Source organism: Canis lupus, chromosome 10 (assembly GCF_048164855.1).
Source record: "Canis lupus baileyi chromosome 10, mCanLup2.hap1, whole genome shotgun sequence".
NCBI lineage: Eukaryota > Metazoa > Chordata > Mammalia > Carnivora > Canidae > Canis > Canis lupus.
The window spans coordinates 7,720,091-7,746,237 of record NC_132847.1 but is presented as its reverse complement, the minus strand read 5'-3'; the positions used below and the strand labels follow the sequence as shown (position 1 = coordinate 7,746,237).

Sequence of the window (26,147 nt, the reverse complement as noted above, 5' to 3'; positions counted from 1 at the left end):
AATTTTGTATGTCATAAATCTCCTAACTCTGATTACCATGATGATTTTATTGTTAAAATCTATACCCAGAAGTTTCATTTATCAATGCCCAACTTTCCCTGAATAAAGAAAACATTTACTTGTAGGAAGTTTTGAGAGAAATAATTTCCTTTCCTACTACAGGAGGAAATGTTTTATGTACCACATGTTTTCATGGGACTCTGTGTGCAGAGACCAAGGAAATACACAACAAAGACCAAAGCTATCAATCCCTTCTAAGAAGCCAATTAAGTTGCTCAGTGAGTTAAGCAATTGACATATCCTGCATTGCTTTCAGGACCCATTACTGACTTAACAAGATCATTTACCAGAGGGCACAAAAAGGACATCATCTGTTTGATCTGTCCTTATCACATCAACAACTATGATAATTGGCAAATGACATGATTTGCCAAATGAGATGGTACTGAAGGTTGACCACCATCTGAGCTGTAGGCAAAGCGATGCATGGTGGTTCTGGAGGTGAAGGACCAGGAATAATCAAGATTGGCTACTGGAAGAAAGACAACCAAAATATAAAGGTCTAGTAAAAATGACTTGGATTTAGAATTCCCTTTTCATCCTGATATTGAATCCAGTATGAGGAAGAAAAAAATTACTAGACATAAAGGCACTTCGAAAACTTTGCACCCCAAAACCCCCTCTCAAACAATTTCATACAAAAATTTGTCAGCAAAATGAAAAGAGAAAGAAGAAGGAAGACAGGCAATGAGTTTAAAACATAAAATAGAAACTCTCAGAAATAAAGGGACAAGTAATCTCATGATTACTTGTGCCACATTAGTAAATAATATCTCAATTTAGAAGAGAAAGTCATAAATTATCTAGAATAACATATAATAGGTTAAGAAGCCAGATTATCCTTTAAATTATGTAACTATCATTCTTAATTAATAAGAACAAGTCCATGGCAATGGAGTATTTATTACGATAAACTCACACTACTTGATTTTATAACAAATGATATTTATGTCATCATACTATTATGTTGGTTCTTGACTTCAATATTAGACTCAAACTATAAGCAATGTTTGGAACACTCATTTTTCTGTGTTTGTGTGTATTACAAGGGTAGATTATCTAAAATAATAACACGATGGGTCAAGTTTGCAAGATACTGAAGAGAAATGGAGGGGAAAGGAGGGGCATACATTTTGTCATAAAGTATAGGAGTGATTAAGGTGATATCCTGAGTAAACAAAATTATTACATTAGAATACTTTATTATTTCATAATGATGACATTTTTAAATGGATCTGACCAATAATTTGGAAGGGATGTTAAGAATGAACAAAATGAGTAATTTTTATATGCCAGAGAGTCTGTAACTATTATGTGAATTTGATAAATCAAGGAGTATACATACAAGGGGATCATTTACAACTGCAGAGGAAGCTAGCCTCACCAGAGGTATAACAAAAAAAAAAAAAAGGACAATATTAGAGAAAAGGAGAAAAATGCCAAAGGCTTTATTTTTTATTATCCAAGCTAGTACTGTTTCAGTTTGCAGCATCCCTTACACTATCACTTTTATAATTAAAAATATAGAGGAAAAATAATTTTTTTATGTTTTGAGAAATTCTGGTCTATACATTTGATCTATACTTTCTTGACTATTGTATGTCTGCACTGGCCACCATCACCACTAGCCAGATGAGGCTACTAAGCATTTGAAATGTGGCTAGTTTAACTGAGGAAGTGAATTAAAAAAAAAAAAAAGATTTATTTATTTATTTGAAAGTGAAAGAAAGCGAGCTTGAGGGGCAGAAGAAGAGGGAGAGAGAGTCATTAGCAGACTCCACTCAGTGTGGAGCCTGATGCGGGGCTTGATTCCATGACCCTGAGATCTCGACCTGAGCTGTAATCAAGAGTCAGATGCTTAAATGAATGCACCACCCAGAAACCTGTGAGGAAGTGAACTTTTAATTTACTAATCTTAATTTTAGACAGCCATAAGGCACCTGGGTGGCTCAGTCAGTTAGCTCAGGTCATGATCCCAGGGTCCTCAGATAGAGCCCTGCATTGGGCTCCCTGCTCTATGGGAAGTCTGCTTATCTCTCCTCCTGCCGCTTCCGCTGTTTATTCTCATTCTCTCTCTCTCTCTTTTTCTCTCTCTCTCAAATAAATAAATAAATAAATAAATAAATAAATAAATAAAATCTTTTCCAAAAAATTTAAATATATACATGTGTCTCTTGTCTATCATATGGGTCAGTGCATAAATGGTTCCTGATCTTTTACCCTCAAACTTCTAATTATTATTATTTTCCTTCTAGAGACCCCCACACTTTAAAGGATTTTACCAACCACATTTCAGTAATAACTTATTTGCTCTTACCACTCTCAATCACAAACAGGTAACTGCTAACTGGAGCTCTGCTGAGCCTGAAGCTCTTACCTCACTAAACCTAACCAAAAGCAAAGCAACTTGACATTTTAGAGGGCAGGAATTTATTTCTAATTAGGACACAATTTTTATTTGTAGTTTATTTATTTTTGAAATAGTAAAATGATTCATAAACCCTCTGCAAGGGCTACAAGAGCCGCAGAAGATCTAACAATTTCTGTTGGATCTTAATGTTCTTCTAAAATCCTATCAATCTGTTCCTTTTTGGGCCTCTGATGGAGTTGTGAAGGATGGTGAATAAATAATGGTCCTCCACATCCTCTTTCCAGCTATAGAAATCCCGTTTCTCCTCAGAGAGCTCAGCTGTTCTCTGATTCCCAGAAATCAATGCAGTCCTCTAAGGCACCTAGACCTGATCTGCCTTGAAGCACAGTCCTCATTACCAGGTCCTAGCTACTGCCAACAGAAGCAGCTAAGGTGCTGGGGGAAGCATAGTTACCTGTTACCCTCACCCCCCATCTGCCCCCCAAAACCATACCCCATGCACAATTCCACTGTGCCCAAGTACTGCTATTCTTCTCTTATAGTTGCCATTGAGGGGACAAAGCCTTCTTTGGAGCAGAGTTCTGGTGCCTTTACATTTTCATTCTGCTCTATCCAGTCATGGAGAGGTGACTCCATGAAACCAATGACCAGGATGCAGAGGAAATTAGAGCAATTCACTCACACAGTATTTCCGTCACATGGGGTAGGTAGCCTGGCTTCTGCAAGCCAATGATTCAAAGGCTAGAATTCAACCTATGTCAATTTATGGTCAATATTATCAAATGTCACTATAGAATGCAAAAGTAAAGGGCACTGTTTACTGTTTCAATGCTTAGGCACCAATGGAGGCAGGAGGGGAGAATCACTCCTTTTTCAAGGAAGGTCTATTCAATGAGCACCATCTAAAAGCAGGTTCACATTGAGAAGTATGGGATGATGCTTAGGGAAGGGAGATTGCAGTTGTGGCATGAGCATGTACATGCTCATTTCTAAAGAGATTATTTAGAATCACTGATTTTTACTTGAAAAAAAAATAGTCATTTTACTGTGATTTGAGATTGTAAACAATGTTTCTGTCATCAAGTCAGAGAAGGAGAAAAAAAACTAGCATGATTCTGAACACTGATAAATGACATATCCCGTCCTTGCCTGTCACCATTGTGGAACAGCTGAGATCTTAGCCTATTCTTGGGGGTCAGATCTAGCAACATCTTCATTCATTGGTCTGAAAGAAGAACAACAAACAATTATTTGCACTTAAAAATATTTATCTGGTATTGAAATGCTGAGCCGTATGAGAAATGGCAGTAGGGGTGTTATGATTCCTCAATTAAGACGTTTGTGCTATTTTATTATAATCTTATAGCAATTATTTCTTTATGTCTTTATCACTCTATTAGACTAGGAAGTGTTTAAAAATAGAAATTCTGCATTCCAATTTTTACATTCCTAGCCTCAAGTGTAATCTAAGTACCAAGTAAATTCTTACAAATTTGTTTCAATATTACAAGAACAAACAAATGACTTAACCAATGCCCTTGTCCTTGAAATGCTTAAGTACAAGCTGGAGACAACATTTTGTTATGTTATGTCTCTTTTATTCTTTAATAATCTGAAAGTACTTGGTTGTCAGTAATTTCACTGTCCTCCGCCCCAATCCAGCTTCCTCTGTTCCTGAAACAGGATGATTTACTCTCCTTTCATTTCTACTTTCAATGACACTCATCCCATACAGCTTTATCTTATCTCATGTGGATTATTTTGAGATTTTCTACCTGGTTTTTCAGCAAGGTTTTCTGTGTTCTAGCCCAACCTATCATATTAGTGTCTCTGGTCACTAACCAAGATAGAGCTGACAATGAATCTTAGTGATGAAAAGGATAATGAAATTCATTGCCACAGCAAAATGAGGGAACTTTGTCACCATTTTAATACTCTCAATTATTTTAGAAATATTGAGTATGAAAAGGAGAGCAAGTAAAAAGATTCTATTATGAAGAACATAAAAAATTGCTTGAAATAATGATACAGTATTATTTCTGAGGTGTTCTAACTATGTTCGTATAATCATTTAAGTTAGCTACATATTTTTTTATCCTAAATGCATTGTACAATTCTTGAAGGGAAGAATTCTCTCTCACCCTGGTTTGGTTTGTTTATTGTGTGTGGGCCATATTAGATGTTCAATCTACATAAAGTTTTTAATTTTTTATAGAAAAAAATGCTATCCGACAAAGATAACAGGCAAAACACTCTACTATGGTTACTGTTTTATTTGGAATAGAATCTCTAGTATTCATAGTCTTAATATCAGTGAAGCCATTTTTTCCTAAATTAAAGACTACATACAATATTGAAAAAGTACCTGTTGGTAGTCATGGGGCTAAACTTCATTTTACAATAGCTACACATAATCCATTCTGCTTGTTAACATGACTAGAGCCATATCAAAAATGAGTATTTTTTTAGATATGTTGAGGGAGTCTGCAAAAGTCAGAAGGGAGCAGATTCTTATTTAGTATTTCCTCACAGAACATAAATAATTCCTATTTGACTCCCAAGACTATGAGGTTAAAAAAAAAGAAGTAGCACAGTGGAAGGGAGAGTGGGGGGATGGAGAATACTGAGCTGAGTTTCCTGTTTGCTAAAGAGCTGTAAAAATAGATGGTATTTCCATTGTTGTCATATATAAATCTGCCTATGAACCAGCATACAGATTCAGCTCTAAAATAATGAGTACCAAATCAAGTTCCAATTTCTGCCTAATAAAATGACTATGTCACTACTTTTTCATCTACTGCTTTTTTTGTTTGTTTCCATGATTCAAATATCAAATTATAAAATGGGACACAATAAAGAGTCTGATTCTACTCACTGCAACCAGCTGCTCATGACCCATCTCCATGACATGGACTCTCCTCCCTTAAGAATTCTTCTGTTGTTTCTATATTCAAACACTTACAAAAAAAAAAAAAAAAACCTGAACAGACAAAAAACAAAAAACAAAAACAAAACAAAAAAATCCCACTTATTTCTATTTTTCCCCTTTCTTACAAAAATGGAAGCATAGACTCTGTACCATTCTGCATTTTTTTTCATTTAACAATTTTTTTCAGACATCTTTTACATAATATATAAATAGCTCCTTCAGTCTTTTTCTGGCCACCTAGTAGTCTATTCCATATGCATATATATAAATTATTTGACCAGTGCTTACCAGTGAACATCTGAGACATTTTCAAAATTTTCTTATTGCAAACCAGGTAATTAGTAATTCAGAATGTATGTCACTTTGTACATATGCAGTTATAAACATGGGATAAATTCCCCAGCAACAAAATAAGGAATATAAAGCACTGAAAAAGGTTAAAAATTAGGACAGGCCTCATGTTTCTACACAGCGACCATCAATGACAAAATACAGTGGGAAGTGTCTTGTTACCCGACATAACTATACCCAGCCAATATGTTTTCTTTGTTTTTTGTTGTTGTTGTTTGTTTTTTGGGGAGGTTTGTTTTCAAACAGGCTCCTTGCCCAGTGTGGAACCCAACATGGGGCTTGAACTCATGACCCTAATATCAAGAACTGAGATCAACATGTGAGACCAAGAGTTGGACGCTTAACCAGTTGAACTATCCATGTGCACCTCCCAACCAACATGTTTTTAAATACAGTGGCAGCAGGGAGAAAATCTCAAATATATACTATTTTGAATCCTTCCTGAAACTACCACTTGGAAATGAAATCCAATCAATAACTTAGGAGTAAGAGGAAAAAAAAATTGAAAGTTTGAGTGGTGAGATCTAAATATTTTTAATTAAGTAACTAATATAAATAGTAAATATATGAATAATGAACATGGTGCAATATAAATATTGATTATACACCAATAATCAAAATAACAAAATACTAAGATGAGAGATGACAGTGGGGAGGTAGTTTTGAGTTCTAATATTTACATAAGAAGGCATCAATCAAAATTGTCTAAAGTTTAAGTGTATACTTTTTAAAAAGCCGAGGATTTTAATTTCATTGTTGCTTTCCTAATCTCTCTCTTCTGGTTGGAATCATCTTTCAGAAAATTGAGTCCTGTGGTAAATATTTAACTTGAAATACAGGAATTCCTTGAGTTCCTTTTTTCATTATTTAAAATAAAAAGCTATGTAATGATTTTATTATAAATTAGAACTAAATATTAGATTTGAATAACATCAAATTATAATCTGGAGTCATAAAAGCAAAAAACATTTAAAACATTTCTATATACCTACTCGTATTATGCACATACACAAAAAACTTGATGCCTGGTATCAAGGTCTCCTAACATAAGCAGTGGTTAGATGAGTGTTGGCAAATGGTTGGTTTAGTCTCTTATTTGGTTTGTTGCCTATTTACTTCCCATGTACTTTCTTGGGTTGCTTGAATTTTGTATAAAAGACAAGAATTTGTTAATGTAATTTAAAAAATATAATGTATGAAATGTATGCCTTAAGTAATATAAGACTTCAGACATGGACTGCAGCCTTTGCAATAATTACAGTAGTAACAAATGAACAGTCTCTTAGGTAATTACTAATAAATAAAGCATTATTAAGCAAATTGAATACTATACAAAACTTACAGGATAATTTTGAGGCCCATAGGGTTAGCAAGGAACAGTGTTCATTATATGACATCAAATGAAATAAAAACTGAGAATAAATATAGGTGCATTATGAATGCAATTACTTATAATCTATCAGTAGGTAATATAAATGAGTTAGAAGTTATTTTGAACTTGGGTAGTGGTGACATGGATGCATATTTTCTTCTATCTAATGTTCTTGTAATTTTTCTGATGGTGTGTATTATTTTCTTTTTTTAGAATAAAAAAGTGTTTATATTACTATTCAAAGGTCTGAACTGACCTACAATCACTCATGGCTTTCACAGAATTAATGGTCTGAATGTATGGATCTACTTCTAATAATAGAACAATACTGACTTGAATGAATCCAAAGAGCACCTACTGAAACCATTAGAGTAGGTCAAGTGTTTGCTTGAAGAATCTACTAACCAACTCTTGAGTTTTATTTTGTATTAATTTATGAGCTTATCATCCTAGAGAGTAAGAGCACATTAAAAACCCTTACCCCGATTTCTCTCTAAACTTCATATGGATGACATAGGAAATGTGACAATATGTGCTTCTGATTTGGAATAGTTTCTAATTTCAGACTTTTTATTTGTAAGACCCTGATACTTGAGCACGTAGTTAATTCAAACAGATCATTTAAGATTCTGAGAAAGCATAGCTAATTTTAAATGACTCTGTATTTTACAGATTATAGTCAGTAGGCAGGAGAGGTAGAAATCTAAGCATTTCCATCACCTGCACAAAACTTGTACAACACAGAGGTTGCGAAGCAGGCTATTATCTCCTCACTTTGAATCTTGAATTCTGTTCTGTTACAGTTAAATACAACCTATTATTTCCCATAAAACAGTGAAGCTGTTAGCGACATGCTATACTTGGCGGGGGGAAGGGGTGTTTATTTCTCTCATCTCTTCCATGTGGGTTTCTCTTTCACAAGCAAAAACAATTCTTCCGATGGTACTATGTGAACGATGGAAGTTATTCACTTTGTTCTTCCTTTGCTGGTTACAATACAATAAAAGGTTGCTAAGACATTTACTCTGCCCTCTGTGGACCCCACTAGGTAATGTGTAGATACCTGTCATAATACTTCAGGCTTTCTGATGGGCAGCTTGATACCCAGAAAGACTATAAGCTTAGAACTTGTTAGGTGTGAGAATAAAAATGGATCTGAGAATAACTGCTATGCACCCATTATATTTACCTTTACAAGGATAAAAAGAAACAAACCAAGAGACTGGTTAAATGTGTTATCAACATTAGCACATCTGTGCTGGTGTCCCCTATGAGTCCTGTTGTTCCAGAACCCCAGCAGAAGTGAGAAATGGAACAGAATTCAATGTTTTCCTTTAGTGGGCTGCCCTTGGGCTATATTCCTATAGAATTTAGCAAATGAAAAATAGCGTTTTTCAACAAGCCCTTTGTGTACCACTCTCCGGCTTCACAAAGACAGCATTGATAAGTCACACCAGCACAGCGGAAGGGGAGTGAAAGAGAGCAGGGAACGGGTGTGAAATCTTATGCTCCATATTGAAAATAAAACTTCTTGGTGTTTGCTCGGTTTAAGCCATGGATTGATCCCTAAAAATGAGGAAACACAGGGGTGGTAGATACCAACTTTTTATATCATGGAATTTGACTGCCATCTTTCCACATTTAGAAAGAGAATTTTCCAGAGCCATTTTCACAGAATGAAGCACAGACATGCATGAGGAAGGAATTGAAAATTATTTTATGTAACACAGGAAAGGCAAATTTTTATGATTATTAACCAGAATATTTAAACAGGAAACCTTGGCTTTTGTTTGCCCACTAATGAGAAGGCAAGCCTACCTGGACTTCCAAACTACAGAACTATAAGGTCATAAGTGACTGCTGTTTTAAGATGCTAATTTGGTGATAATTACATAGCACTAGCAAACAAAGAGCAACACGTAATATTTTTCTCTCCTTCGGAACCTTCTTAAGGGGAAAAATTGATGTACTCACATCTCTATCCTCAGCACCTAGCATAGTGCTTGGTTTACAGAGTAGATGCTCAATAAAAACTTGGTGAATGAACGAGAAAATCAGAGGTGTTTCTGAATGCTGCCAAGCAATGTCATAAATTTCAGAAAGAAAAAGGATCTGTACATAAATGACCTTGGCTTGAGTGTCCAACTACTCAAGGTAGATTTCAAAAGATTAGCATGGTGTTCCAACAGGGAACCCCCATCAGATCAGAACCCAAGTAACAGGAAACTTAAATAATTGGGATTTCACACACATACTCGCCTTGCATTCTACTTTTAGCAGAAAGAGAAAGGCATAAAGACATATGGTTTCAATCAATCAGAGAAGCCAACCAAAAACTGTCACAACCTCATGAGTAAGACAGGCAGCAAAGCAGAGTAGTTGAAAATCATTCAACCCAGAGTTAGAGATTTGGTTTCTACTCTAAGCTCAGTCATCAGTGACGTAAGTAAATTCAGGTAAAATTTTACCATCTGATGATGTTCATGTTTAAAAAAAAAAAAAAAAGTGGAGATCACAAACACATCTTGCAATTCCAGAAGCAGGTTTCTCTAACCTAGAGCCCACTCACATCAAGCATCACTGCTACCCTGGCTAGGCAGGCCAGCCAACTTGTTCTAGCTGGCCAGGGCAATATGCTTAAAAGTTCTCTGCTTCCAGACTATGGTCCTTCTATCACCAGATTGGTCACTCTTAGAAGTTTACTAAAAATTCTAAAGCCTATGCCCCAACGTGGAACTACTGAATCCAAATCAAAAATGTGAACAAGGCGCCCAAGTCACTCTGCACATGTTGTAATTTGAAAAGTGATCATCTATTTGTCCAAGGATCTTCTACTTTCCATTCTATTACACCTACCAGCAGCCACATTAATTCACCTGAATGGCTTAAGCAGACACTTTATTTTTTAATGCCCTATGAGGCTTTGAAATTCTTCCTGTAGGAAATGCGTTGACACTGATACATACAATGTCATTGACATTTTATATAGCTTCAGTGAACTTTGTATCCTTGTCTAGAAAATGGGGATAACAACAATCTCCTAGTATGGATAATGTGGTAATTAAATGAAATTAGTCACATGGAGAAGTGACCATAGAATCTGGCATAGACAATGTTCTCGGTAGGAAAGGACCACCACTACCATTATGATTGTCATCCAGAGTCAGTATCATCAAATATGTAATGGGTTCCTTATCATCAAATTAATTCTGATTATATGCATCCAGAATATTCCTGGCACAGTCTAGATAACACCAAGTTGTGCTATAATTTGGATTCACATGGAGAAATTACTTGACAAATAGAAGCCTTTTCTCATCCTCAGGGACACTATAGAGATTTCTAAGTGAGGTATTTGACAGCATCTTCTAATAGAACCCAGTTGTTGGAGGATATATTTAGGAACAAATCAAATGGCTCTTTGTTAAGGACGAGGCAACAAATTTGGAAAAAGTGACATCTTAGTTAGATTCATATGGAAAATAGCTTTCGGTCATAAAGACAAAATTCCAAATTGAGAGAAACCCCAGTGAATTAGTCACTGAGGAAAAATTCCTCTGCGAGGAATGATTTCAGCCAGTAATTCTGGAAAAGAAAATGACAATAAGGTTCTTGATATACAATGTGATATCATTAGCTACACTTAGCTCATATACTGTCAATTACTTCAGCGGAATCATGCACAATAACTTTGCCTCCTGAAGGATATAAATGAAAAACAGATACACATGTTCAAATAATTCCTTCGACTCGATATATTGATGCTGCTTTGCAGAAATTAGTGTGCTCGTGAGAATTCCAAGGCAAATGAGCTATATAAAGCAGGTACCCCTATCTCGAGTTTTGGACCATGATGGAGTTGACAGTATTTAAGTCGAGACACTAATGTCCATGAAAGTCCATATTAATTAAATGTCATTTTAAAATCAATCACGATCAATGACCTAGTCCATTCTTCTCATGTGACACATCATCAGCTTATTTAGCGGAAGAACTGGTAACCCATCTGCTCTTGTCATTTGCAATCCCAACCAATCGTAAGCCAGCTCAGAGATGCTCGTAAATACTTCACTCCCCTGACAAACATGGGAGTCTCAGGGCTGGGACTTCAAGATCAACCAATCAATCTTTTGAAGGCTCTGAACTAGAGTAAACCATTTCTATCAAGCCTCAGGCAAACAGCAAGTGGGGAAGGAAAGCAAACTAAGTGGGAGAACCCAGAGTGAAAAGGTTAAAGCAGTTAAAAGGCCTGCCGTGGACACTCCAAGTCGGAAACAGCTAACTAAAACCGAAACTCTAGGTTCTCTTTTAATGGCAGGTGTCTCTGGTTCTTACTATGCTCTGTGCCTTGGGTTTCTAGGCTCTGTTGCAGATTAGAGGCAAGTTTCTTCATCAAATCCAAAAATGAATGAGAGGCTCCAGATCGTCCCAGACTGAGAGGCATTTCTTGGTCCTTCTTCTACCTTCCGTTGATAGCAAACTCAAAAGACATTTATTTCCCTGAATTCTTCATACTACTTTAGAATCCAAGTCCATGGAACATGAAGTGCTTCTTTTCCACACTCATTCTACTGCATGAAAACTAATTATTAATGAAAAAGTTACCCTGCCAATCACTAAGAGCCTCACACACCTGAGCAGCTCTAATGGCCCTTTATTTCTAATGGTTCCACCCATCACAGAAGGAACCTCCCGGGAAGCATTTCTGTCAAGGGTTCATCACTGCTGTTATGAAAGGAGAGCACCCTGAAAAAGGCCCCTTTTACACTCCAATGGTTTCATTGTCAAAATTTTATAATGGGTAAGAAGTTGAAGGGTAAGGCTCAGTGGGGGAGCAGTGGGAGGGAGTAAGGCAAGGGGCTCCACCCTGGCCTTTTCAGGTCACAACAATCAAAATACTTACCCCAAACAAAATTATCTCATTTTCTTCTTGATATTCTAACAATTAGCTTTTCTAAAGAAAGTCTGCAGTTCCGGTTCCATGGGGGTGGGAGGGAGCTTTTAGAAAAGAATGCACAGAAAAAAAATGGAATTTCTGTGTCAAGAGGCTGCTGTCACTTCTCAAACTCCTCCCTATCCTTCCTCATCCTCTCCCAGTCTCCAACTGGCTGTGCCCATTTTCTCTCCCGACCCACCGAGTGTAGACACAACACGCTCCCTACGCATCTGCTCCTGGACACCCACTTCAAACCTTCTCTTTCTGCCTCTGGTTCCCATTTCTCAAGCCAAGTGCCCAGCCAGTCGGCATGTGTTAGAAAATGAAGGAAAAGTCTTGGAACAAAAACCCTGGGAGGAGGTGAGCAAGAAGTTGGAATGGTAACCTGAAAAATATTCCTCAAGACAGATTCCTCTTACTAGATACAATTGCTGTCATTATCCACTGTTTGCCTTATCTTTTATTGCTCTAAAATTGAATGAAACACAGGCTTGAAACAGCACAGTCCTTATAATTCCCTTTGCCAGTTGCAGTACAGTCTCTGTTGTCATCAGTTTGGCAATCTTTAGATTTTTCCATTGATTAATTGGGCTCCCCATTTTCTTGGCTTTCTTCCTTCTTTTTCTCCCTCCGCCCCTCCCACCCCTCCTTTTCTTCCACCTCTCCCACACACACACACTTTTCTTTTTCATAATTCCAATACAGTTCTTCATGTTTGGCAGGTGGCGCAGAGTTGGGTACACCATTCATTTTCTGAGGTAAGCCTTAACTTTACATTCGGCTGGCAAAGAAGTATAGCTACATTCTTCTACTCCTTGATTCCAAAATGGATTTTTTACTAATTAAATGTGGACAGGATGCTGGTTGTCACTTTCCCTATTTTTATGTATGTTGTGTGTGTACCAGTTAGAGTATACAGTCAGTTCTTCCTATTTGTAGCAGTTATGGTCTGTGAAGTCCTAGTGAACACTGAAACACTGCCCCTAAGGGAAATACAGGCGTCCTAAGAGACTCTGGTCACAATAAGTTCATCTCATCAACTGATCACTGCCTGACCTTGTTTTATTTGTGTTTAAAGACACCTGATTTAAAAAAAAAAAAAAAAGACACCTGATTTAATACATAGTGATGATACATTAACGTTCAACTCCTGACCAAAAGCCCTCTAACTCACGATGGGCTAAGTTTATCTAATACAACTACTTTCTCCCTAACATACATCACAGTCTTCTTGAACACAGCTTAGGAACACAGGACATACTTCAGCACTATGCATACACTGCTTTAAAACAGGAAAAAACACCACCACCACCACCAATAACAACAACAAAAACCCTACAAAGACGTAAAACTGTAGCACTAAATAGGGGCACCTGGGTGGCTCAGAGTTAACCATCTTCCTTCAGCTCAGGTCATGATCCTGGAGTCCTGGGATAGAGACCCCATAAGTCCCCCATCAGGCTCCCTGCTCAGCAGGGAGCCTGCTTCTCCCTCTCCCTATACCCCCACCGCTCATGCTCTCTTTCCCTCTCTATCTCAGATAAATAAATAAAGCCTTTTGTTTTAAATGTCAAAACTGTAGCACTAAATAGATGATGAAAGGACATTTATTTATAAGAGCTGATCCAAGAAAGGCAAGGATCAGTTTTTTTCAACTTTAAGCAGGAATTCGTGGGTCACGTAACGCCAACTTTTTGCCACTCTGCATAGAACCAGGAATGAGCACCAAAGCAGTATGGGTATCGATTGGGGCTGACAAATAAATTACAGCCAGTAAGTAAATTTACAAATACGGAATCCACAAATGATGAGGATCGATTGCAGTAACTTGAGGACGGAGTGTCCACCTTACACAGGCAGGTTGCTATTTCCCTCTCACTTGAAATTTCAGCTCAGCAGGTTGTGAGTCTTCACTGAGTTAGGGGTAGCCACAGGAATGATTACTTGTGTTTCTTGTCCTTAATTAAAGGCTGTTGGTGAAAATTTCAGGAGGTATTTTAGCCTATTTTTGCAACAAGGCGACTGCCGTTTTGTACCATAGGGTTCTAGCTCTTATTACTACTGCTGTTCATTTTCTGCCAGAGGGAGAAAAGAGGTGGAGAATTGATTCCAAAACATAGGCTACTGGAAGCAGAAGCAGAAGTCTTGAAACTAGAAGTTCCCAAAGCATTGGGTACAGGCAGGTCAAACTGCCCCTTAGTGTGTGTTTTTTAAAGATTTGATTTATTCATGAGAGACACAGAGACAGGCAGAGACACAGGAAGAGGGAGAAGCAGGCTCCCCCTGGGAAGCCTGATGTAGGACTTGATCCCAGGACCCCAGGATCATGACACGAGCCAAAGGCAAACACTCAACCACTGAGCTATCCAGGCATCCCAGCCCCTTAGTGTGTTTATTGGAGGAAAGGAGGGAAAACTAGGGAGTTTGAACAGATGGAAAGGAGGAATTTCAAATGCAGTAAAGTCATCACAGGGAAGTCAGGTACCAAGGAGTTTTGAGTTGGGTGAAATCAGCAGAACAGAAGTTTTTGCAGAGCTTTTAGCTAGGGCCATATGCTGAGCAGCATGGTAAGGAACGTCTGCTTTACCGGCTATGTGTACGAATGCATGGGACACTTGAGGACCAGGAAGGACCACCAGATGTCTCCAGCAGTGACCTAGAGAGATAAACTGAAATCTAAGGTAGCAGAGCCAGCTGTAAAAGGGATTCTGAGAATTAACAAATATTTCTGAATTACTTGAAGAGGGTGATAAAAAATAGTTTAATTGAAAACAATTCTTAGGTTTGAAGTTAGTTGAATAGAAAAATGGCCCCATGACTGCAAGGATCAGGGGAAATTGAGAGGCACTTTGAATGGAACATGATTCCAGAAGTAATCTAATTCAAGGATGGATTCAATATAGCATCCATGAGAGAGGATTTTCTTCTCATTCCTTTCAGGGAAATGAAAATTTTCCCCCCCTACAAAGCAATAGGTTTTATTGTTGATGGCTTAATTATCATTCGGTACTTCCTTATTCAAATATTTCATGAGTTTTACCCACTTACATGACGGTTTCACTTGGAGGAGCATGGAAAAAATAAGTCTTCCTTCTTTTCCACGTACTAGTCCTGTATATGAATATGTGAAGTCCCTTATCAAGCAAATCCTTGGTCTTCTATTCCCAAGGTCAGAAAAAGGTAAGTAAAAGGAAGTAGATGTGTACAATACAGAAAATAGTGCAGCAGAAAAAGTAGTTACACAATGTTTATAAGTACAAATACATTTCAAAAACATTGTTAGGTAAAATTTTCAAAAAGTTACTTGGTAAAGAAATGAAATCTGTCCTGCAGTATCATTTAAGAAAAAAAAGCACTGGCATATATAAATCATGATGGTCTCTCGCTAGCTTCTTTATTTGTTCCTCTCATTAAATAGTCTCTAGATCCTCATCATTCTGGGTCCTCTCCTCAGGGTGGATCAGGTGTAGCAGGGTTACCACTAACATGAGTTGTTCAGAAATTAACATAAGTTGAAAGATACCCAATGACTAGTGTGAGGTACAAGAGGAATTGCTTCAATTCTCAAACACAAGGGTCTTTTCTTTTTCAAACATAAGGATTTTTAATACTTAAGTCCCTCAGGTATCTATCAACAGAGGAATGGAGTTCAATCCCATCTACACCCTCCCTGTACCTATGTAATTAGGCTTTGGAACTTTTTTTTTAAATTTTTATTTATTTATGATAGTCACAGAGAGAGAGAGAGAGAGAGAGGTGCAGAGACACAGGCAGAGGGAGAAGCAGACTCCATGCACCGGGAGCCCGATGTGGGATTCGATCCCGGGTCTCCAGGATCGCGCCCTGGGCCAAAGGCAGGCGCCAAACCGCTGCGCCACCCAGGGATCCCGGCTTTGGAACTTAATCTAGAATTTCACATAGCGGAGGACCAACACGCTTGCCCTGAAAATGTCTGATGTTAGATAACCAAAGAGGTAGGACATAAGAAAAGTAGACCAAGCAAAGCAGATGGAGAGATGATAGAAAAGAAGGAAAGCCAGAATAGTCAAGGGTCAAATAATTCAGTGAAATGAGTTTCAAAGTGAAAGATGGTATAAGTACATCAAAAGCTTAAAAAAAGTTTTTTAAAAATGTGAAGGCTGAAGAAAATCCTTTATATGTGGCAATGAAATGATCTGCTCTTGAAGACAGCAATTTCAGAATCGTGCTAGGGATGCAGGTAGATTTCAGGGGTTGGGAAGAAGCGAAGCAAGGAAGCTGATCAAAGTCCAGAAATCATACAATGTGAAAATCAAAGAGAGCATGAAAATCCAACAGTAGCCACAAATGTCACCCATTTTCACTTAAGTTATGTCCTCTAACTTGATGTCAATTGTAATTTTGTCAGGACTCCAATACAAATGAATCAAAAATAAAAATGTCTTTCGGGCAACCATGTATTTATATGTGCATGCAAAAACAAAATATGATTACGTTTTCAGTGGATAACAAAGAGGATATGCATTTTTACTACAAATTACCTAGTGAATTCACAGTAGAGTGTGGTTTCAACTATATGACATTCTTTTTGGAACTTCTGGAGAAATAAGAGACATCGTCCTACTTTTGGGTCAATTGTTTAAAATTTTTACTTGGAGCATACAACTGTTATATAATGATATAATAGCAGGGCTTGCATTTTCAGTCAAACTAAGGAAAAGTACTTATTTGCATAGCCTGCCTCAGAATCGATGTCGTTTTGGTGTTTTTCTGTTCTAAATACATGCTAAGATCAACTATAGAAAGGATCAGAAACCACAGAAAGCTTAGGTTAATATTGTTAGGACAGTGTCTGTTCTCTTTAAACAAAATTTTTGAGTTAATGGAAATGGCCAAGTCTTCCCTTTGTCCCATTAATGACTCAGGGTGAAAAATCAGAATTTTCAATGGGGACATTTACGTGCATCTGTTGAAAACACAAAGCAGTAAAAATGTATTGGGTAGCTATTTGGTGAAACGCAGGTTAACTGTGTTCATAAAAGGGCCTCTGTTCAATCAGTGTTACCCGAGAGCAAAGCTCACAGTTCTCTAAGGGGCTGTGCATGAATAGTTCTGCTTCAGCTTTGTAATAATAGCAGGGAAGCATGGGTAACCTAGGTGCGTGGCTCTGGGAGACTGGGTAAGTAAAAGGAGGTAGATGTGTACAATACAGAATATAGTGCAGCAGAAAAAGCAGTGACACAATATTTATAATACAAATACATTTCAAAAAATTGTTAGGTAAAACTTTTAAAAAGATACTTGGTAAAGAAATGAAATCTGTCCTGCAGTATCATTTAAGAAAAGAAAGCACTGGCATATATAAATCATTATGGTCTTTCTCTCAGGCTACCTAGAGCACAGAGGAACTAGAAGGATGGGAAATGACACCATAACCAACATAGTAAAAACAAGTATAATGAGCTGAGAATTATCATTGTGACTGGCTATAATTTTAGAAATGTAGAAATCACTGTGAGGGACAAAAATGTTCAGTAATATGTTAAAATAAGAACCGGTAGAAAATGAAAATATATACAAAATAATTTGTTTTATTACCCTCTAAAATATTTAAAGTAACTTTTAGGAACACAGAAATGTTAGATATTATGTATATAATAAGTCATGAATAAGTAAATATATTATTAATTCAAACTGTGTTTACTTTGGCAACTGGTCAAAAAACATATCCTTCTCTATGTATGGGATACACAGTTACTGTAAACTGTTTAAAATGAAGAGGAAATGATCTGCTTTTCCTCTGAAATAGCTGATTATACTTGGTTATAGCTGATGATGCCACTTACGAAGACTGAAGTGTGGGAACGAAACGTGGAACACCACTCACGTTTATAGTACATGTAAGCACCATGCTTGGCAGCATTAGCGTTTGCTCAGTACCTGCTCTGAGGGACCCTCGTGCCTGTAATCTCACTTAATCCTAACAGTTCTATGAAATAGTGACTGTGACAAACAATTTAAAGAAGGGAAAAAATGAGGTTGGGTGGGGATAAAATAGCTTCTGATTGTAACACAGGTAAAAAAAAAATGGCAAAGTAGCCATCAAACCATGGTGGGCAAGAGCCTCCACTGCATGATGCTGCCCTTGTGATGGGTTGCTTCAATGTGGATTCAATTCCTTTGGAATCCTTATCATTTTTGCTGCTTAATTCACTGGCCAATTCAGCCAGCCTCCTTGCCCTCCCAGCACACTCCCCTCCAAGAGAGCACTCTTAAAACCAATGCGCTTCCCCACTGCTTCCCCATCTTCTACACAGATAACACCCACTAGCTAGCAAAGTCTAACTTTTTGAGAACTACTTGACATTCTTCACAAACACAGGCTTCTGAAACATAGCAGCGGTGCATTGTGGCAAAGACCAGGATAGCAGCACTTAGATTACTAAAACACATTTCATTAGCAGGGATGTAAAATACGTCACCGAGATTTACACAGGCTCTTTCTCGGCAATCAGGAAATTGCATTTCCTTGCTTAGAACAGTTACAACAACTGATAAGGTTTTTGGGTTGTTTTTTTTTTTTCTTTTTTCCCTCACTGCCTCACTTGTTCACATTCAATTAGCTGGAATCAGGTAAATCCATTTGAGATCAGGGCCAGGGCGCATACAGCCCGGGTTGCTATCACTTTTTCTGTCAACATTTAAGGATGCTCTGAATTGCCTCTAGACCTACCTCTGCCTTTCAATAGCTTTGGGAATGAGTGCATTTTTCTTAGGCTTCATGTTCTAACTTTCAGACACTGGTTTAGTCCTTTCGTGGATTCAAGAGGATGGTGCCATTATAATATCTGTCATAGAAACTGACCTGAGCAGGGCAGCACACTGTGCGAGCAGATTAGAACTGCAAGCAGGCTGGAAAAATCCCGGCGGCAGATGGCAATCAAAAGAAAATGATCTTCCAGAATGAAGCCTCTGTATTAGCTCAAGTAAAAAAGAGAATCGGTCATCTGGGTGCATCATCGAGCTTTCCAATAATAAGATCAAGACAAAGAGCCAGTACCAATACAACCGTGATGGAATCAAGATCTCTCTAAATCTAGGAGCTGGCTGGTTCATCTTTTGAGGGCCTTTTTGCTTACGCCTACCAGTTATTTCATTAATTCTTTTCTTTGACTTCCTTCTTAACTTCTTGCAACCTAAGGCTGTTTTTCCCAGGATCTGGGGAGCACCTTTGGAAAGAAACACAAATACATTTTCAACAGTTCAATAGCTGGTGCTCAGTCAAAGGCTATAAAAATGCAGGAGAGACGTGAAATGTTGAGCTCACACAACGTTCTTGGCCAAAATGCCGATGAAAAATAATAGATCTGAAAAGAATCCAGGTCGGGGTCTTCTCCACGATCCCCTAAGGAAGGACAATTTCTTTGCAAATGAAACTGAATACCATCACCTTATTTCAGAGCCGAGGGCTAAAGAGAATATCTTTTAATCCTCAATCTTCACTTTTTAGTTAATGTCGCTGGTATTAAAAATAACAAGAAAACAGTAAAACAAAGACTCAAGAACTCTTACTCCTTTAATGGATGTATGGATGTAAAAATGTAATTGACCAGGAAAATCAAGCAACAGCAACCAAGACTAGCATTTGTGGATGTTAGCATAACCAAATATATTTTTTATACTAAGAGAAAAAACATGGATATTACCTAGGAGTTGAATCATCAACTTATTTTAGAAATGAGTATTTTGTTACCAAGATTTTATTCTAGAAAGGAGGGCTGTATTAATGGAAACGGATTGCAAAGCAGAGTCTGCTTTGTGCAAAGAATCCAGGGTTTGATAAAACCTGAAAGTCAAACACAGATGTTAATGGACTATAAACTCTGACAGTCTGCAATAATAGCAGAAAACTTCAAATAGTATTTTTAATAGAAAAACTTGTTAACAACAGGGTCTCTTTTTCCGGTCTATGATCAATCAATTCTCTGTGGCTTTCTTTAAAATTTCATCTTTATCTTTAATTCAATCACACTTATCATACAGATAACCTTGGAAAAATAATTCTAAAACAACTTAAAGCAAGAATCATGCCTGATTGGCCATATATTACACATATACATACTGAGTGCTTCCAATCCAGTTGAAGACATCTGGCCTTTTCTGAATATTTTGGAGAACTGTTTGGATTCCTATGGCAGAGACTGTCAGTTGTTGTGACTTTCTTTTTCCTCTCTTTCCTTTAAAAACAGAATGCTGGGCAGCCCAGGTGGCTCAGTGGCTTAGCGATGCCTTCAGCCCAGGGCCTGATCTCAGACACCCGGGATCAGGTCCCAAGTCAGGCTCCCTGCAGGGAGCCTGCTTCTCCCTCTGTCTGTGTCTCTGCCTCTCTCTTTCTCTCTCTCTATCTCTCTCTCTCTCTCTCTCTCGTCTCTCATGAATAAATAAACAAAATCTTAAAAAAAAAGAAAAGAAAAGAAAAGAAAAGAAAAGAAAAGAAAAACAGAATGCCATGTGGATGACCACACCAATAAAAACTGAGTGGTCCGGCCTCCTTTAAAGCGGGAGGCTGCCATGTGATGAAGTTGACAAGAGAGTGGAGGTGGTAGCAGCATGGAAGCAGTACCATTTCTGGGGAGCATAATGAACAAAAGGGGGTGTCCCCTTCTCCCTCTTTCCTTGATCGTGCTAAGCATACTATAGACAGAAGAGCTGCAGCTAGAGTACCAGTAAGTAGCGGTGCATGTAGAGCAGAGGTAGAGGTGAGAATGTTAGCTTCCATCCCAATTTTGAGTCTCTTAGTCTAGGGAGAGTCTGAGAGAGTGTAGGGTTCAGAGAGTGTGGACTACGCCCCACAATGTTCTCAGCAACCAAGGGCCTGCTATCTTGGTTAAGCTACTCTGATTTTGACTTTTCTTTCTCCTTGGATCCCCTCCCCCAATCTCATTAAGACACAATGATGTTGGTGTGAGTTCTCGAGTAGAATCAGAATTGTGACAAATGTTTCTCTTAGATCATGAAAAGTAACTAAGAGATGTATTGTAAGGTATTTCCCCCCAAATCTCCCAGGTTGGCAGTGACACTGTGAAGAAGGACTTAGTTATTCTAAAGATCCTGAGCCTCACAATCTCTTCCAGAATATATGTGGGCAAAATATACCAGTGGCAGATCCTTATGTAGCATCTTCCTCACTTCCTCCACCAGCCCCATCACCCTGTTCCCAGTCCCCAAATCTCTCTCTCTTCTTAACCAACTAATTAGAATTATGATGAAAATGTTATTGTATTTTTTTCCCATCTTAAGTTACTGGAAGTACAGGGCACAGCCCTCGCTTAGGGGCCCTTTGTCCATTCCCTACTTCCATTAGCCTTTTTCACTCATTCCACCCTTCCCTCCCATTAGAAGACAATGATAGAGTTAGAAAAGAATCCATAGGAATCAACTAGGCCAACACTGACTGAGAGACAAAATCTACCTAGAAATGTCAAGTTAGCCAAAGCCATCAAGTAAATGTTCTATACTCAGAGAAGACTGTTCTCAAAAGCCAGATGACTACTATCTTCCCTTCACTCGATAGCTGCCCACTTTCCATCTAGGTCCTGTCCTCCTTTCTGTCTTTTCTTCTTCATGCCCTTCTGTATTTCTGTCAGGTGATAAGGAAAGAAAAAAAGGAATAAGGGTAGAAAGGCAATAGAACAGGTTTACGAGATAGTGGCTGCCTATAAAGTGTTTTCCCAGATGTTTTCTTCCTTATTCTCCTAAATGAATCTCTTCAAATAATTACACTTCCATTTTTGAGAGGTGGACTATTGTTAGGCTGTGTTCCCAGAATCCTTCAAAGTCCCACCAGAGTAGAGAATTATCTTTTCCAAACCCAACCCCACACCACTTATACCCCCAGTGTCAGTAACCAGTGGGAAATCCAACAGACAAATGCAAGCATGATCCTTTACTTCCCTCAGTGGCCTGCCCTTCGCTTCCAATTAACAACTACTACAAATTCTACAGTATTAATATTCCTTGAACTCACTCTGTTACCTTCATCATTGCTGCTGCTCACACAGAACTGCTTAGACAATGAAAACAACTTTCTAACTGGCCTTCAGTCTCTCACCCTGTCCCTATTTGATCCGTTCTGCATTTTATAGCTAGAGGGATCATTCTAAAATGCTAATCTAGGAATGCCTGGGTGGCTTAGTAGTTGAGCGCCTGCCTTGGGCCCAGGGCATGACCCTGGAGTTCCGGGATTGAGTCCCGGGATTGAGGGCTCCCTGCATGGAGCCTGCTTCTCCCTCTGCCTATGTCTCTGCCTCTCTCTCTCTCTCTCTCTCTCTCTCTCATGAATAAATAAATAAAATCTTAGAAAAAATTCAATCTAGCCACAGATCTACCAATTTCCTCAGTCAACATCCTAAACTTGAGGATACCAATTTTTAGTAGGACACATAAGCCCCCATATGATCCAGCCCTGGACAAAACTGCTTGCATTCTAGCACTTACTACATCGCTCTACCACCCTACTCTATAGCCCTCTGTGTTAGCTCTAGGTCCTTAAGTGGGACATGCATTCTTTCCACAAATGTTGTCATCTCTGGGTTTAGGATCATCAGTAATAAACTCTTTTAAGAATAATCAGAGTCTCCAATTTAAAATTGGTCCCCATTTCCTGTGCTCCAAAAGTTACCTTGTAACTGCTGCTGTCGTACCATCACCATAAGAGATGCAAATGCTTAAACTCCTGTCTTCCCCAATCTGCATCTTAAAGAAGAGATGATTTTGATTACAAATTTTGATTACAAATGTCTAGCACACAGAATGTACATAATAATTATTCAACAGAAATTGGTTCAATTTCTGGTTCAACTGGTTCAATAAAATGATTACGTTAACAAAGGCCATGATTTGTGCTACTGGCCATGCCACAATCTACTATTAAATGCTTTTTGAACCTTGACCTTGCTTTTAGCTACCAAGTTCAGGCTAAGCTACCAGTCTACAGCCTACTCATCCCACACTATACCTGCACCAAACTACATACACATATGTACACATGTACATAATGAGATAGAAATGAATAAAGCCCAACTCTGACATCTTGCCTCGAGCTTTCCAACCTCTCACTGATATCACAGACTTTTCTTCTCGGGATGATAGTTGTTGCAAGTAGGCTAGTAACTCATACATATAAACTTGTTGTATTTTCCATCCTTATAGAGTGAATATGTAGCCCTTCCAAAATGAGAGCATGATGAATTAATCCATGCCAAGAAAGTTACTGCCCAAATAAGTTGTGAAAACAGACATTATCTAAGACCTCATGCCCTGTCCCTCCACCTAATTTAAAGGAAGAAAATATGTGGAAATGGAAGGATAGGACACAATTAGGCATTGTCTCTAGTTGGCATCTGGGCACAGTATTACCAGACCTACTGTAGATGTAAAGGCCAATTGTATAAAAATATATCCAATTGCACAATAAAAATTAGAGAAACAAGTTTGCCAAACAGAGTGAAAAATTTGAGGCTGATAATTGGATTACAGAGGAGTTCTAACTTTCATTATAGCAAGAGAATGCTATGTGGAAATATTCATTTTTCCCCATTCTTCAGCTACTGAAATGTATGCGTACCAGTGATCCCTTTGAAATTGCTTTGTATAGACTCCTAAATTACCTATTAATCTCAAACAAAAGGAAACATTATAAAATGACAGAAAGTCTTTAAGAATTCCAGCTGTCTCCTTTCTGTCTAGAATACTTTCACAAAGTGCTAATGTGACCCTACTAAAAAGACAATAATGAACAACTAAAGCTAGAAATTAACTGCCTTCTTCTGGAAACCACTTATTTCAAAGAAGTTTGTATCGCTAGTTCATGTTATTGCCACAACACCTCAATACATCTTTAAAAATATATAGACATACTCTTTCTCATGGTAAGTGGTGTGGATCACTAACTTTATAGGCCCCAGTTTAAGTAATTCTTGCTTCAATTTGTTTGGATCAGACTATCGTCGCTGGTAGAAGCAGTAGTGGCAAGCTCTGCATTGGTTTCCTCTGCTTGAGTGTAAAGAAGGCATACAATATCTCTGTAGGTTAATTAATTCACATTTTCTACTTTGCACACTACTTTATTATTATTATTATTCATTCATGAGAGACACAAAGAGAGAGGCAGAGATATAGGCAGAGGGAGAAACAGACTCTCCACGTGGAGCCCGATGTGGGACTCGATCCCAAGACCCTGGGATCACACCCTGGGCCAAAGGCAGACACTCAACCACTGAGCCACCCAGGCACCCCTGCACACTACTTTTTAACACACTTCTAGGCCCTAGAACTATGGCAAGTATCATGGAAGACCTCACATGCTGGAAAAAGCTCTCAGACAAAGATAAGCCGACAAACATAGATAATTAAAAGGGTCATTGTAATATAATGATGGCAGGCAAGATAGGAATTTTTCATGAAATAATGAGAATTTGGTAGAAAAACCTGGGGAAGACACAGAACCAGGGCCTCTGCCCCCACCCCTGGAAACTCAGCAACCATTAATTAGACTATATCCACACAACTCTGTGAAGGTGTTATACTTAAGTATTTCACTATTAATGACAACAAATGATTCACTCCTATGCAACCCATTTAACAATCTTTCTAAAGACTAATTTTTAGAGGCAACTGGAGTCTCATGAGCAAGGAATTGAGCTAGTCACAAAACCAAAGAGGGATCGGGTAATGCATTTTTATGTGATTAAAAGTTTTACTTTTAAGAAAGCCAGTGTATAGCTTACTTAGTCTAATCATTTCTTGTCCCATAATATTTTTATGGGCATAGCTACAGATGACCTTTAAAATCATGTTACTATTAAGATCAAATATGGCACTCTACTGAAATTGATGGTCATGGTGTTAATACAATCTGAAATGGAATACGGAATCTACCTAAATTTGCCCTTTATCAAAAGCAATACAGCATTTGGACACTGATCAGATCTGTAGGCAAGATATTCAGTCATAAGCTATTATTAAACATAATTTACTAGAGTGAAACATTTCACACTTAGAACCATTTCAAATAATGGGCATAGGGCAGCCCGGGGGGGGGGGGGGGGGGGGGGGGCGGGGGGTGTTCAGCGGTTTAGCGCCACCTTCAGCCCAGGGCATGATCCTGGAGACCTGGAATTGAGTCCCACGTCAGGCTCCCTGCATGGAGCTTGCTTTGCCCTCTGTCTGTGTCTCTGCCACTCTCTGTGTCTCTCATGAATAAAATAAATCAAATCTTAAAAAAAATGGGCACAGGTATCTTTTTTTTCTTACATTCTCTGAGAAGATCATTTTTACTGCTTTTGAAACATAAATCACATATATTTTATGAAATACAGGAAGAATAATATGTGATTTAATTAGTTATTAAGCTTTTCCTCCCTTAATTATTTGAGTGTTATTTCTTCTTTTTGGCTCACATAAAGTCAAAGATTTGGCACCTGCCTTTTTTTAATTTTCCCTCCTCAACTTTTTACTTAAAATTCCAATTAGTTAGCATACAGTGTAGTATTCATTTCGGGTGTAGAATTTAGTGATTCAACACTTACAACACCCAGCGTTCACTGGCACCTGAATTATAAAACTAAAGCAACATAACTCTGTGTTTTCTCAAATGTAGTTATTATAGAGTATCAATGGGTCTGAAGAAATCACTCACAATTAGATGTAAATTGGCAGGAGAGGTTAGCACAGAGCTCTAACAAATTTAATATTCTTTCTTAATTATAAAACATCACAAGTTTTAAGAAGTTTTAATAGTTGGGAACTATTTCTGGAAATCATTACTAAATACTAATTGCAGCCTAATGATTCTTCCTAAATAGAGAAGGCATGAAGTATACATACATACTTGATTTTCTGTGAACAAAGTAATTTAGCACTCATCATTAGAGTCAGAGCTTAAAATAAAATTGACAATTAACAAAGGACAGTGGGTGGGCAATATAACCTAATAAAAACATTCCAACAAGTAATATTATCCACCTTAAAGTCTGATCCTTGTTTTAATATTGATGTTGAACAACTCAATCTTGAATCTTTGAGCATTATTGCATTACTGCATTACCATTATATGCCTTTGAGCATATGGATGGACAGTGCTCAAAGG

The 26,147-nt window shown here is 38.0% G+C and overlaps 1 long non-coding RNA gene across 2 annotated transcripts in view; it reads right to left on the bottom strand.

Annotated features, from left to right (window-relative positions):
• LOC140641188 (uncharacterized) overlaps positions 1-26,147 on the bottom strand; it is a 247,091-nt gene that overhangs the window by 155,468 nt on the left and 65,476 nt on the right. For both annotated transcript variants that reach the window (XR_012037719.1, XR_012037718.1), the window contains exon 2: positions 22,680-22,753. This is a non-coding gene — a long non-coding RNA (uncharacterized lncRNA). The remainder of the gene's footprint in view (positions 1-22,679; positions 22,754-26,147) is intronic.